The following is a 15,464-nucleotide window of genomic DNA, read 5'->3' as shown; positions in this document are numbered from 1 at the left end:
ACATTGAAATTGCTATAAGTAGTCCTTCAAGAAGCATGCCCTGTCATGTGAGTTTAAGGAATATACTTGCTAATCTTTTAGCAAATAATGTTCTTAATAATTTATATTCATTATTCAATATAGATGTCTAAAGGATCCAATATGCATTGTGACCTTCGTTTGATTTAATATGACTGATACTGGGCCTTCCTTTATTTACCCTGGGTTTTGACCTGTAGCCATAACATAATTAGTTAACTCCATGGAAGACCAATTATTGATCAATAATTTTAAGATGGTCTGTATGTTCATTTTTAAGTAGATATATGAGTTTCTTCATGGTTAGTCAGGCTGATGTTATTTCAGTCCATGTATACACATCTCACAAAACCTTAGCTCAAGTATCTGGAAGGAAGCCAAAATATAATGTTTGACAATGACCCAAAAACAGTGGCATATTTTAAATATTGCTCTTACATACTTTGAAAATTGCTACAAAGGTATGTCTTGCATCAGCATGCATTTTGTAAAGGATATGAAGTTTGAAACTTGAAGTCTGGCATTATTTATTGAGTGTGACCTTCTTCAATTTGACAGAAAACTACAAACTTTATAACAAGCAGATCAAGAATGTATGGCAAAATCTGTGACAATCTTCAAAATCTGAAACAGTTGAGATCTATGCAATCAGACAACTTTTACTCAAGGCTAAATCATGGAGCAAAGATGTTCATACTTTTAGCCTAAGCTTGTGTTCAGCATATGGACCCATTCCATTTCATATCCTGTCTATCCCGTTTCAGTAAGTCTAATCTTTCTTCAAATATTAATATTTGTACGTTTTTTCAAATTTTCTGTTATATAACTAAGTTACTCAGTGATAACTTGCACTAAATTATACATGACCATTAAAACATCTTAACACATACTAGCACTTTCTGCACTAGTCAACAACAACATATGATCAGTATGTGGCATATTACAGCATTGAAATATTAAAGTGTCCCTTCCCCTTCATCTTCTGTGAATCATATCTTCTATATATGTTTCCAATTCCTATTTGTCTCTTCTCTTTATAACATTATTCCTTTCCTCAGGAACAGTTGAAAAAAGAGAAGAAGAAAAGCTATTCCATACATTTTATATACAGACACACAGCGTAGAATCGTAAACTGCTAACAACTTTACTAAGAAAGTGATATTACAACTATTCTAAAAGGGTTTAGTTCTGCAATCTAGTTCATGTTTATGATAATTCTTATAGAAAGATGAAACTCTCAAAAGAACAAAGACAAGAGAAGAGGAAACAATCATGGGTGTGTTTGAATATCAGCATTTACATTGTTCTATTTGAATTGCATTTTATATAGTGTACAAAGATGTTTTCAAACCTTAATAAGAATTCATAAGAAAATGAAGTTTAATATGAAAGCTTCCCACCTTCTCTGTTGGTGTTATCCTTTACTAGGATCCTCATTTATGGTAGTGATAAAGTAACTGCCAATGTTATTAGCAACAGTACACTGAGCTCTGTGTTTTTTGCTTGTTATGATGGCTGATCTGAATAACTGCTGTGCAATATGGGGCCAACATCATGAACTAGTGAGGACTCTGGTTTAAATATAAAAAGCCTTTTGCCAACTGACTGCCAAATGCACCTTTATGGATAAATACACCTGTAGCACTAGTCACATGCAGTAGAGTGATAGAAGTGCATTATTTGATAAACCAATCCAGAATATACATTCCTAAAGCTACAACCCTCAGCTAACAAAGTATTTCACATCTCCCTTTGATTTGTTTAAATGACTCAGCATTTCTCTGATCTGTTATGAAGAATTGTTTGCCTCCTTCTTTTCCTGCAGTCATATAATTAATGTTAGACTGGCCATGACAATACATGTTTCTAACATGTAATATGAGTAAAGAAAAAGAACAGAAACCGGTGTATGACTGTTATTAATTGGTTTTCATTCAGATCAAATGTTTCACTGGCTTTGCAATTAACTTGCTGACAAAGTGAGCTGTAGTGAGCATGTAAGCATTTACAACCACAACTTTTATAGTAATAACTGCTACTGTACATTCAGCCAGCTTCTGTTGTATTAATGTTAACATATATACAATATATAAATATATATATATATATATATAAAGAAAGGAATGCACTCAAATTGTAATCAACAGTACAGAAGAAAATATTTACATTGAATACAATAACCAAGTACATCTTCAATTTAACTGTCTTCATCTTTTGCCAAAAATTCAAGAGGAAATGGAGCTCTTAAAGAGACATTTATTTATTTTTTTATTTATTTTTATTTATTTACATTGTCATCATATTTATATTGTTATTTTTTATATCAGCACACTGAATCTGTTGAAATGCTTAGCTGTTTTTAGCATAGTAGTTTGTATATATGGAGTTATTATGACTATGTCTCTTTAAGAGCTCCATTGTTATTTAAATGTGAACTGGAAGTACTCCATTTTGGTTCTGAGGAAGTCTGATTTTTAACAGATGAAAGCGCTAAACCTTATTTTCAATAAAATATTAGTTTTTTCATCATTACGAGTGGATTTAGCCTGAATTTTGGTGGAACACTAGTGTTGGCTATACGTGTGTTATACTCTGTTCGAGCTGTGCAGAAGTTACTATATTTTACCAGCTAGCCTTTTTCCTTCTACAGTCGGTTTCTGGTGTTGGTTGGTTCTACATAAAATGGTACCTAAACTTAAGCATTCCTTAAACAAATGTATTGAGCAGATCTCTATTTTTAGTAACTACTTTTCTAATGACTGCTGGAACACCCCACTACAATGATTTTTACTCTTGGAATATGAGCATTTATCAAAATTGGTATGCTTGATAATATACAGTTACCATACCATAATCCTTTAAAGAAATTACTAACATCCTTCCAATAGTCAGTAACTGTTTCACAATCCATAAACATGTGAACCTAATTAGCTTTGACCACCTTATTACATTTCCAACATTTAGAATCAGATGTTTTATTGTCTAAGCCATGGTGGTGCAGCGGTAGCATTGCCACCTCACAGCAAGCGGCCCTCCCATTGGATTCTCAGCTAGAGTGCCTTCTGTGTGGAGTCTGCATGTCCTCCCCATGGTCGAGTGGCATTCGAAAGACATGCGTAGAATGGGTGTGCCTTTGTTGAAGGTTGGGCGTCGAGCTGGCACCTCGGCACCATAAAAATCTACTGCCAATCATTAGCGGACCGAGTTTAACCGAAAAGCCGACAGAAGAACAACAACAAGAATCAGATGTGTTATTAAATTTAGAGAGTTTGAAATATGTAAAACAAACTTTATACATATATTTCCACATATAAACTGTCTTTTTTTAATTTTTCCAGATCTTTTGGGTTTAAAATATCATGACAGGAATGGACCCCATTCCTAAGTCAAAGTATACTTAAAGTTCATGAAATTAGTTTTGTTTCAATCTTTGATGTTAATCAAAAGTACTTTTTGCAGCATCTGCAATGTGGCCAGAACGGACCACTTCTGCAGTTCATACAGAGTTACATATATCATGAATCTGTTGTATTAATGAACACAAATTTACATTTGAAGCTTTTGACAGTTTTACTTGTGTAAGTATTTTTCTTTTCTCTAATTTCTCTTTTAACTGGTTGTATATCTCCTGTCTGGAAATTCTGAGCTTTTCATATAACAGTAACAATACATAATTTCTTTCTTTCTTATCCTCAATAGTCCACTCTATCATCTTTATGGCTCCTTTTTGCCGTGTCAGTTTTTGTTATTTTTTTGTGAACTTCTATTTTGTTCTACAACACAGGGACCATCCTAAAACGTTCCAGCATAAACTTGAAGATGTTAGCCTAATAGACTTCAGTAACAGTGTCTAATTCTTTTTATATAATAAGTTTTGCATTCTACAAATTTCCAATAATTTCCATTTAGGTTATGACTCACTATTAACGTATATAATTCATATATACATACATATGTATATATGGTTTACTATCACAATTTAGAATGGTAGTTGTGCATTTATTTACAATGCCAAACCTAATAGAATGTACTCACTGTTTAGTATAAAATCTCAGTACTGATAACTGTGATGTCCCCATTCAAAACTCAAAACATTCGGAATCAAAAGTATCTATTAGTGGTTACATTTTGCAGGGGGCAAGCTCCCCTGCACCCACCAGCTATGACATCACATTACAGTGAGTAAACAGGTGAATTCCCCAATCCCCACTGTACTGCGATCTCCATTCACAATGCTGAACTCATAATAGCAAATGCAGCTTTACTTTCATGATTATGGTTCGTACTACTTTAGTTGAGCATTATGAACCTTGAGAGCTGTGATTTTGACCATACAGCATTTGCGCAGCTGCCATTCCAAAATTTGATAGTAAACCTATATATATATATATATATATATATATATATATATATATATATATATATATGGGTCTACTTTACAAGACTGAAATCCCACTTACACGACGTTCATAACACCAAGATGAAAAAGCGGACAAGTGTATATCACCAACCTCCTGGAACACTGACTTTTAACTGCAGATAAGTAACCACTTGGCCATCATGTTGAACTTTGTCCCTTACTCCCACAGTAGTGCAATCTCAGAGTTGGTATATTTAGTTACAGGGTGGGTGGTTTAATTTGCTTTGGTTTTAATTTATTTTTTTAGTCTGGCCAAGCAGTTACTTAACTGGAGTTGAAAGTCAGTGTTCCGGGAGGTCAGTGATATGCGGTTGTTGGCACACCTCTCAACTTCTTAGAGCAAGAAATCTGGACAAAGCCACTAATAAAAGTTGAACAAAGGCCCAGAAATAAGGACAATTGTTAAATACTGGTCTTACAAACTTAGAAAGTTGTTAGAATAACAGGTTTTACATTGGCATGAATTTTCTGAAGGGTATGAAGTCTGAAACTCAAATGCCTGTCATTATTTTCTAACTTCATTCTTTAATGATTTGCACTAATTTGCCAGAAAACCACAATGTTATGAAAAATGGGTCAAAAATAAGTGGCAAAAATCTGGACATTCAGCAAAAATCTATGCAGTTGAGAGGTATGTTTGTCTCGGCATTATGAAAGTTGGGTAAGTGGGATTTTAGTCTTGTAAAGTAGACCCATGCACATATATATATATATATATATATATACACATATATATATATATATATATATATATATATATATATATATATATTTATATATATACAGAGAGAGAGAGTACTATTTTCTGCTCATTCCCATTTAAAAAGAACATGTAACCCTTCAGTTTCTCCCTAACAGAATGAACTAATAGCCTTTTATGTGTCAAGATTATATTTACTTAAAATTTATTGTGCTGACACAGGCTTTGTCTTGGCTAAGAATTCATATCACAGTAATATATTATTATTATTATTATTATTATTATTGCTTTAAATCTTCATATCTTTAACGTTTTGAATTTCCAAAAATCCCAAGGTAAAGGCTACAGGTTAAGCTAGACAATTCCATGTTTTAATAAAGGTATTTTGTAAATGCAGTTTCCAAATGACTTTAGAGTTATTTTCATATAGGTCAAATTTAATTTCATGACTGTGTTTCCCTCTATAAAAATTTTATAATTAAAGGAGTCACTATTTCAAGTTATTGAAGTCATTAGATTTATATTATCTTAAAACTATCAATTCATGAATTCACTTCCATTGTCTCAAATAAGTAGGGCCTAACCAAATAATAGTATTAAAAGAGCTACTAATGAGTGTGAGTCTAAATCAGGAAAATGTATTAAAATTTATTCCACCATATTCACATAATCTAATTAGATTTATGTGAGACTCTTGGACTTATTGGGAATCATAAAATGAAATTAGAATTTTCACCAATTTTTTATTAAATAAAACCAAACAGATAACCGCTGAGCAAAACAATGAAGGGTACCAGTGATACTTCCAACAAGGTCTGAAGAAGCTTTTTAAGTGCTTTGACATCTTTCCTTCATTAGAAGAATATTATCTGTTTGGTTTTATTTGAGCATTTACTCCAACAGACTTTTTCATTTGAATTTTTTATTAAAGCTTTTTCTGGCAACAATGCCCGCAACTACAGTAAGAATAAAACTTTCTAGTAATAAAATCATCTTAATGTTTTTTCTTCTAAAGTAAAAAGAAAAAAAAAGAAAAAATCCATTCCGCTATTTAGTTAGTGACATTATATTGTCAGTGAGTGGTGTACATGCAGTCATCCCTGTAGCTAAACTATGATAGACATAATGATGATTTAGATGCATACTAAGTTTATCAGCATAAACAATATATAAAATTGACATATTTGTAATGAACTAAAAGGCAAACTAAATAAATAAATAAAATAACAAATACATAAATAAATAAATAAACACCCGGATGAAACTATAGAAATACTACTGTTACCCAGCAAATTTTATTGATATCTGAAACAGTTTGACATAATCTAACAAATTTATTTGAATGATATGCAATGCTAAATATAAATAAAAATAAACAAAAAAACTGATGTAAAAATAAAAAAACAGCTCATAAATGAATTTACTTTATTATGCACAGCTAGCAAGTGCTTTTATTTCATCATATTCATAAACGAATTCAGTTTTGCTTGAGACATAAATAAGACAATGTTGGTGAAATAAATATGTGTCTCAGGGGATTCCCATGCTCTGGAACAGGCTCACCAGCCATGTGAAGCAGAATCCATCCCTCACCCCTAACCTTGTTTAAGCATAAGCTTGACCTATGGATGGGAAATTAAAATTCATACCCAAATTTGGCCCATATGTCTCTGATAGACAGAGGCAGGCTCACATATCCTCTAGAAACTTTCTAACTTACATACCCTTTCCTCATAAACACCCATGATGCATAGGTACACAAATGGGTTGGGTTGCATGGCTAGGCTTATAAAGCCCTTGTTGGCTTTTACCTAGTATATAAATATGAACCTATGAACCAATGAAAAAAAAGTGTTCCAGGTGAAATACTAACATGAATTAAAAGGAATTGTATTTACATACAAAATGTACAAACCAAGTTGATTGGAGCAATTAAAAGTAAAACAAAGGGAAAAATGATTAGTACCAACAAATGAAAGCAAAGGAACTGTATTTAAGAATGTAAAAAAATCAGTAATTAACTTCTGTTGTCAATATTAAAGTATGCCAGACTTTGGTGTGTTGCAGATGCTATGGTTTGTGTTTGTGTTGTAAACGTCAGAGAAGATAGAAGCTGTGAGTTTTATGCTCATTCCAAACATTTTCCTTTCCCCTGACTTTCTACAACAATGAAGCTTGTTTATATTACAACTGGGGGAGGGAGTTGCTGGTGAGTTACCCCATTCTAAAAACAAATATTTCAAATTATATGGTGATGTCTCCTTTTTAAAGTTTGGGATATTAGCTGTGAGTATTATTAGATGTCTTACTTTCAAACAATTGAGTCTTGAGTTAAAAAGATGCAATTAATCACAGAAAGCCACACTATGTGTACATCCAATCAGATCAGAGTTAATATTTTATCAGAAAGGTACAGCTGTAAATAATCTGTTGAATAATAGCCATCCTTCCTGCTTTAACAACACATTGTACACCAACTGTAAATTTCTCAGATTAGCTGAAACATATCTAAATTAGCTGTTTTTGATTCTGCTTCTGAAGTTCTGAAACAAAATTTTGTCAAATATGGCCATGAAATGTCTACATGACAAAACAGAGTGAGGCACAAAACAGATTTGTGAGCAATCACATTATGCCGTATAGTATGCAAAACTGTGGGGAGGGATTCAAAACAAATAGTTTACATTACAATACAAAAATAGCACTGTGTGAGCTGATACATAAGGAGAGGATCACTTAGAGACATGTGGTGTGACCAGACTACATGAGAAACAGAGTGTTATGCATCATATGCAAATATCTACACAATGGCATGTCAATGTCAACATGCTAATGACAGGTACATGCATGCAAGTAATGAAATCAAACATGGCAGTTCAGTACTGAAATGCTTAAAAACAGCATGCCAACATGATTCTCTTTTCTGAATGCCATGATTTTCCAATGTGCAGAAACATGATTCACATTATGATGGCAGGAGCAGTGTCAACATGAGCATAGCAGCATGTATTAGTAACCCACTCAGAACCAGTGGGTGTGTGATATTCTTCTTTGCTTCCCTCTGCCTTGCAGATGAGTTTGTCAGTGGCTAACATAACTTCCACAGCCAACACGTTATCAGCCACTACCATGTGAAAGAGAGAAAAATATGGGAATTAGTAGACCTGTCACACTCACATGGAATCAAATGCGATATATGTTATGCGTATCTCAGTGGACATGAAGGTGTGTGTAATATTAACCATCTTTGCTACAGATACTTCCCCATGTCTGTAAGTGGACACACAATGAGTTCTGCAGATGTTGGCCTCAAGAATATTATATCATTTTGTTGCATGATGCTGCAATCTATGGAGGACCATATTTGGTTTCTATTGACAGTAGAGGAAAGAGAGAGAGAATTCTGTTTGGCATTCAAGTTCAATGATTGATTTATCTGAGAATAAACAAATCATCCCTCCTCCTCCTCAGTATAAATGTAAAAAGCATAGTCAATAAACACACAATCTACATGCAATACTATCCCACTATTCCTCTGATATAGTCACATTAACATAAACATGGCTTAAACCAGTCATCAGCAACAATGAAATCACTTCCCCAGGCTACAATATCCTATGGAAAGACAGAATAAACAAAAAAGGAGGTGGAGTTGCTATCATATATAAAGAACACCTATCACTTAACATCCTTGACACCTCCATCCCAGATTTGGCAAATGCTGAGCTGCCTCTAATCAGATTAACCATTATCTCCAAAAAACACCTAAATATAATAGGGGGTTACATTCCACCTGGCAATAATATTGCTCTTCTGTAAAACCTACTTCAGTAGTGTACCACACCTCTCCTCCAAGAGACCATACTAATGGGAGATTTCACCATTGATTGGCTTCTGTGTTGCTCTCCCACTCCCAACCCACACATCAGCCTGTACGGCTTTGCCCAAATCATCACATCTGCCACCAGGACTGACAAAACCACTAAGCGTGAATCCTTATTAGACTGGATTCTAGTTAATTCTCCCCACTTATCATTTTTCTCAGGCTGCCTCCCTGACAGTCTGAGTGACCACTGCCCAACTTTTCTCTTAAGAAATTACACCCATCCAACACATATAACCATCTTCCATACAATTAGAAACAGAAAAAAATTAATCCTAACAATTTTATGTCTTCCCCTAAAAACTGCTCCTGGGATCACCTCTAACAATTCCCTTGGATGAGGCAGTACTTTCCTTCAACATCTTCCTTGGTATTCTCAATACTCATCCCCCTCCTAGAAACATTATAATCAAATCTAATTATGCACCTTGGTTAACCAGAGAAACCAGATCCATATTCAAAGCCAGGGACAAAGCCTGGGTGCAGCTCCATAAGAACAAAACCAGCACTACTAAACAAAATCTCCTTGAACTTAGAAACAAAACAAAAAAATTAACTAAAGCTGACAAATCCAACTACTATCACAACATCCAATCCAAACATTAAAATAACCCCAAAAAAATCTGGGCTGCAGTTAACAACCTACTGCAACCTGGTAAAACTACTACCTACACTCCAACAACAGTTACATGTGTGAATGTTGCCATCCAGTTTAACACTTTCTTCACACAATCCATTCAAACCCTAGCCAACAACCAAACTAAGTCAATCCCTACCCCCTCTGAACCATACCAAAACATGTCCCCTCAAAACAACACAAGCCATTTCAAGTTAACACCAGTCCCCACCCAATATATCACAAAACCACTGAAAAAACTAAAACCAACCACTTTAGCTGCTGGCAATCTCCCTGCTGACTTTCTGCAAATTGCCTCAGATGCTATTTCTTACTCAATAACCATACTTATAAAAAGATCACTAACTGAAGCCTATTTCCCCAATATACAGAAAATCTTGCATATTTTACCCCTCAACAAAGGTGGTACCTCCTGTGAAGTTACTATCACCCCATTGCCATTCTTTCCCCCCATCCAAAATCCTGGAAAAAGTAGTATACTCCCAACTTATAGAATACCTGCTATTTCACAATCTCCTATCCAATACACAACACTGCTTTTGCCCTGCCCATAGGACCTCAACTGCCCCCATATCCTTCACAAACATAGTTAAGCAGTAGAGAAATAACTCCCAAATTGTATCAGCCATTTTCCTAGACTTGTCAAAAGCCTTTAACATGGTCAGCCACTCCAAACTTAGTAATGTCCTCACCTCCCATAACCTAGGCAATACTGCCATTGCCTGGTTTCAAAGCTACTTAACTGAAAGACAACAAGCCATCTGCTGGCAACTATCCCTCTTACTCCTTCCTCCAGTCTCCATAGGGGTACCACAAGGCTCTATCCTTGGACCCTTACTATTCTCTCTTTTGACTAACCAACCTCACTATTCCACTTTCAATGTTAGTCTAATTCAATTCACTGATGATTCTTCCTTGATTTGCTCTGCCTCCTCCCTCACAAACCTTCAATCCATCAGCCAAGACTCCTTCCTGTCTGTTGAAACCTGGTTAAGCAACTCCCAGCTTATATTAAATCCCAGTAAAACAAAACTTATGCTGTTCTATCCCACTAGAAATACGTCTTCCTTTTTAACCTTCCACATCTTCTCAAAAACAAAACCATAATCACTCCTATTCCCTATACTAAACTACTAGGAGTTACAATTGACAATAACCTGAATTTTGATCTCTATATAGACCAAACCATCAAAAAAGTGCACAAGAAACTCGGCCTTCTATATAGAAATAACCAATTTCTAACTAGTAGCACTAAAAAGACAATAGCTAGGACATACCTGCTATCAACTCTCCTATATGCTTCCCTATTCTTACAAACATCCACAAAACTGACCTCATAAGATGTGAAGCCTACTACAATAAAATTTAAAAATTTGCTACCAATACTTGCTACAAATCACATCATTGCCTATCACTCAGACAACTTGATTGACTTAAACTCTCTTTGCTCCTTCAATTAAATCAACTAACTTTTGCCCATAAAATTCTCCACCACCCAGAAAAGACCCCTTCCCTCAAAGATATTATACAACCATACTCTGCCTCTAGATCCCTTCATTCCAACAATAAACTTCTTCTCCAAGTCACCAAAGCAAAAAACGTAGCAGGTGAAACTTTCTACTCCAACTACATTTTCAAACTTTGGAATGCCTTGCCAAATTCTCTAGTCACTATACCCACAACTAAACAGTTCAAAAAGCTTCTAAAAACCCACCTTGCTAACTCCTAGCTCTGCTCATGTAACACCCCAGGGTATGCCCCTCCCCCATTTCCACCTGCTCCTTAATTCCCTTTCTAACCCACCTTCCTCCACTATACCACATCTCTTCAGAAAACCTGAACTCTATTTCTCCCTGTAAAACATTATCTGGGGCACCCCAACCTTTCATCCTGGTCTCTCTATTTGAATTGTTGTCACTATGTAAACTTTGTACATTGTTCATAACTACAGTTTCACATGGCATTTAATTTACTGCTGCTTTTGTTCCCACTATTTCAATGTATTAATATTCCATATAATATATTATCTTAATGTCCTACAGTTTTGATGTACTCTATAAGTTTCAAGTCACATTGTTATGTTTTTTAACATTCTATGTTATTGCATTATACTGGAGCTTTTCTCCCCAGGCCTCCACTGAAAAAGGATTCAGGTCCAGCTGGTCTTTCCCAGAATACAAATGTAAAATAAAATAAATAAATAAATAACTTTGGGATCTTTGACTGTACTATATCTGTACAACCAATGGTAAATTAATTTTGGGTAAGATAAATGGTTATTTTGCCTTTGAAGGATATGAAATATTTTTCTTAAAATCTTTTGTTTTGAGTGGATTTGGGAGGTGACCAACAAAACCCAATTATATGTGAGGCACTGCATCAAGATGTGAAAACAGAAAAATAATATCATAAACACATAATGTTATATTTTACTTTTTTGTGCAAAATTTGTTGAAAGTGGGTTGGAGAATATTTAAAAGGAATATTACTGGCACCACTGAACATGTGGAAAAGTCAGTGTCAGAAACTTTCAAGAGGTTATAAGGAAGTATAGAGCAAGTCACCCTGGAAAAAGATAATGTGTAAGTTGGTAGTAGATATGTTGTGAAGGTCAGGATGATTTGGGCATTTTATATCATAAAGGGTTTTTTAATAGTGTAGTCTTGAAGGCCCTTTCTCAATATTTGTTTGCAGATATTAGTCCGAAAATGTCCGTGGTGCCAAAATATGGTTATACAAAATATTTGTACATGAAACTGGGATATAAAATTTGCTATTTTAAGAGTCTGTTACATTATATAAAAACAGGAGAGCAGAATTACACTTTGTGGTACATTGGAAGCTTTGTTACATTTTTATAAAATGTATGAGACTTTAAGATTCTTAGTTGCATTTTTGATCTCATTTTCTTGATATATTAAGAGATTTATTTTATGTATGATTTTGAAGGGATGTGGGTTCATTATGGGTGTGAAGGGACAAACATTTTGTCTGTGGCCCTCAACAGTTTTCTGAGTGCTTGACTTCGTAAAGATTTGTTAAGTAGGTGTTCTTTGTACTATATAGTAAGAAACTGGACTTTGTCCATCTAAAACAGGTGAATTGCCTTTTGAGTCACTAACATAACAACTTACGGAAAAATCACTACAACAAAACCTACTAGTCGATCATATGTTAAAACTAGTTCAACATCACTGCCAGGTTAAAAAGAAGAGATTATAACAAAGAAGTATGCTATCATCTGGTAGGCTTTTTATAAAGAGAGATGATCAGATAGAAGGTGGAGATCAGAGTGTATGTGCTGTGTCTTTAAGAAGCATATCAAGGACTGAACATGCACATATAAATACCGGGCACATGCTATTCCCAGTGCTGTTTTGAGAGTGTAGCCAGAGAGTGGGAATGTATGATTGCAGTAGTTAGTTTATATATAAGTTGCGTAAGTTAAAGCCAGTAAACTTATATTGTGATGTGTTTGTATATAAAAAAGCTGCTTGAACAAACCCATGAATACTCTTCTAGTGTGTCCAAAGTAGGAGAGTGAAATGGTGTCAGAACCGGGATTCCAGAGAAGGATATTTGGAGCCATGAGGTGCAGAGATGACTGTGAAGGTAAACTAAGAGAAATGAGCAAAAGAGCCAGAAAAGAATAAAAGGTAATGAGAATTGACACAAACTGCTTATTTTATAAAAAAGATAAAATGGAACATTACAAGGGCATGAACTGCATTATTAAACAAGCGGGGGGCTCAAAAGGTTTATTAACTAATAAAATGTTTAAGATTAAGATATTTGATGAAACGATTTTCAGAAAAACAAAAATGAGTATGTTTAAAGCAAAATGAGTGTGTTTGAAGCAAAACAGGCATGTTTAAAGTAAAACAAGCACAAGAAAAGTGCAATGGGCATGAAAAGAGATTGAATGAGCAAAATGTATATAATAAGGGCAAAAAGGGCACATAAGGAGTAAATAAAGCAAGGTAACTCCAAGTTTTTTGGCAAAGTACTGTGTTTTGGCATAACTACGACTTTGTATTGTATCAAAAGCATAACTAGAGTTATTCGAAGTATCTCAAAGTGTGAAAAGTGCTTACAGTATGTGCTTATTACTGTGAATGTATTCTGAAGAGTTTATTTGCATGGAAAGTGCAACTATTTCATGAGGTATAATCAAAGTATAGCCAAAATGTTTCCTGTGCTGGTTGTGTCTATTCACAAAGTGCCAGCATTACAGAGTGTTGCTTGCACTGTAAAGAATTGCCTAGCAAGTTACTGCCATTTTGGGGAAATTTCAGCATGCTGTATACAGTTTATTCGCAAAGTGCAATTACTTTAAAATATTACTGACTCTAAGCTTCTCTTGCCCAGTTCATTTGCATCATGCAATTATTTGAACTGTTTCTTAAACTGATGAGGTAATTTCTTGTAGTACAGTAATTTCAAGAGTATTGCAGTGCTTGAGAGACTTATTTCACAAAGTTCAGTTATACAAAGGATTGTTGTGCTATTGGGTAAAGTTACAACTACTGGCATAAATGTCTGGCATATGTCTATGTGCATGTGTTCATGCTTATTTGCAAAACCCTTCACTCGTATGTGTTAATATGGCAGATGGATTTTGAAAGCCCTTACCACTTGTATTTGATCAGAATATTGCAGAGAACTGGAGAATATTTGAGAAAGAGTATGATATTTTTTATAAAAGCAGCTTATTCAGATAAAGATGCACACACCAGGGCATTTATTTTGCTAAACCTAGCATGGTCAGTGGCCATTGAAAGAGAACATTCATTTGTGTATGTGTCAGCACTGTATGAGGGAGAAGGTAAAAATCATCATATTGTTGTACAGGCTGAATCTAAGGAAGACCCTGAGTGTTTGAAGTGTAAATTTAGAGAAATGTGTAACCTCCCAGACAAATATTACATTAGAGAGGCATTTGTTTTACATGAGAGATCAGAAACCAGGGGGAAACGTTTGCAGCTTATATAACTGACATGAGAAACAAAGCCAAAATATGTCGGTTTGGTGACTTAAAAGATGAGTTCATAAAAGACAAGCTCATGTGTGGTATTAATAGTGCTGCTGTGAGAAAGATTTTGCTTCATGATAGTGATTTAATGTTGAGTAAAGCTATTGAGATTTGCCAAATCCACGGAGTTACAGAAAAACACACAAGTATGTTTGCAAGTGACAAGAGCATGGTTTCAGTAGGCTCCAAAGCAAATATAGATAGCATGCAACATGTGGCAAACAGAAGTAGGTCTAAGCACATGGTACCCACAACCCCTGCTGGTTCACCAGGGAAACTACGTAGTTTTCCAGCAAGTTCTAAGACCAGTTCAGTTAAAGGAGCATGCTCAGTGCAATACAAATGTGAATTAGCAAAACCCAAGTCCAGCTTTCTTGTTAACTGTCACAATTGTGATGCCAGTCATGAATCTAAAAGAGAGAAGTGCTTAGCATTTGGTCAGCAATGTCACAGGTGTAAAAAATGGCACCATTTTCAAAAGTTTTGCAAATCAAGCAAACCCCACACAGTTGTAAAGAAGAGACACACAAAAAAGCAAATCAATCAAGTAGAGTTACAGCAGTCCACTTATTATGTAGATTGTGCATCAGTAATTGGTGAAAGAGTTGATGCAGTGAATTGTACTGGCAAAGAGTGAAGTGTTTTGTATAATCCAGATCAATGGTAAGTCCACAGAGCTTAAAGTAGACACTGGCTCAAAGTGTAATGTTATATCAGCAGACACATTTGCTAATGTGAGAACTGATGAACAACTCAATGTGGCCAGTAATGCA

This window comes from Protopterus annectens, chromosome 2.part0, assembly GCF_019279795.1.
Source record: "Protopterus annectens isolate FY-2018-M chromosome 2.part0, PAN1.0, whole genome shotgun sequence".
In the NCBI taxonomy this organism is placed as follows: Eukaryota; Metazoa; Chordata; order Ceratodontiformes; family Protopteridae; genus Protopterus; species Protopterus annectens.
This window is presented reverse-complemented; position numbering follows the sequence as displayed.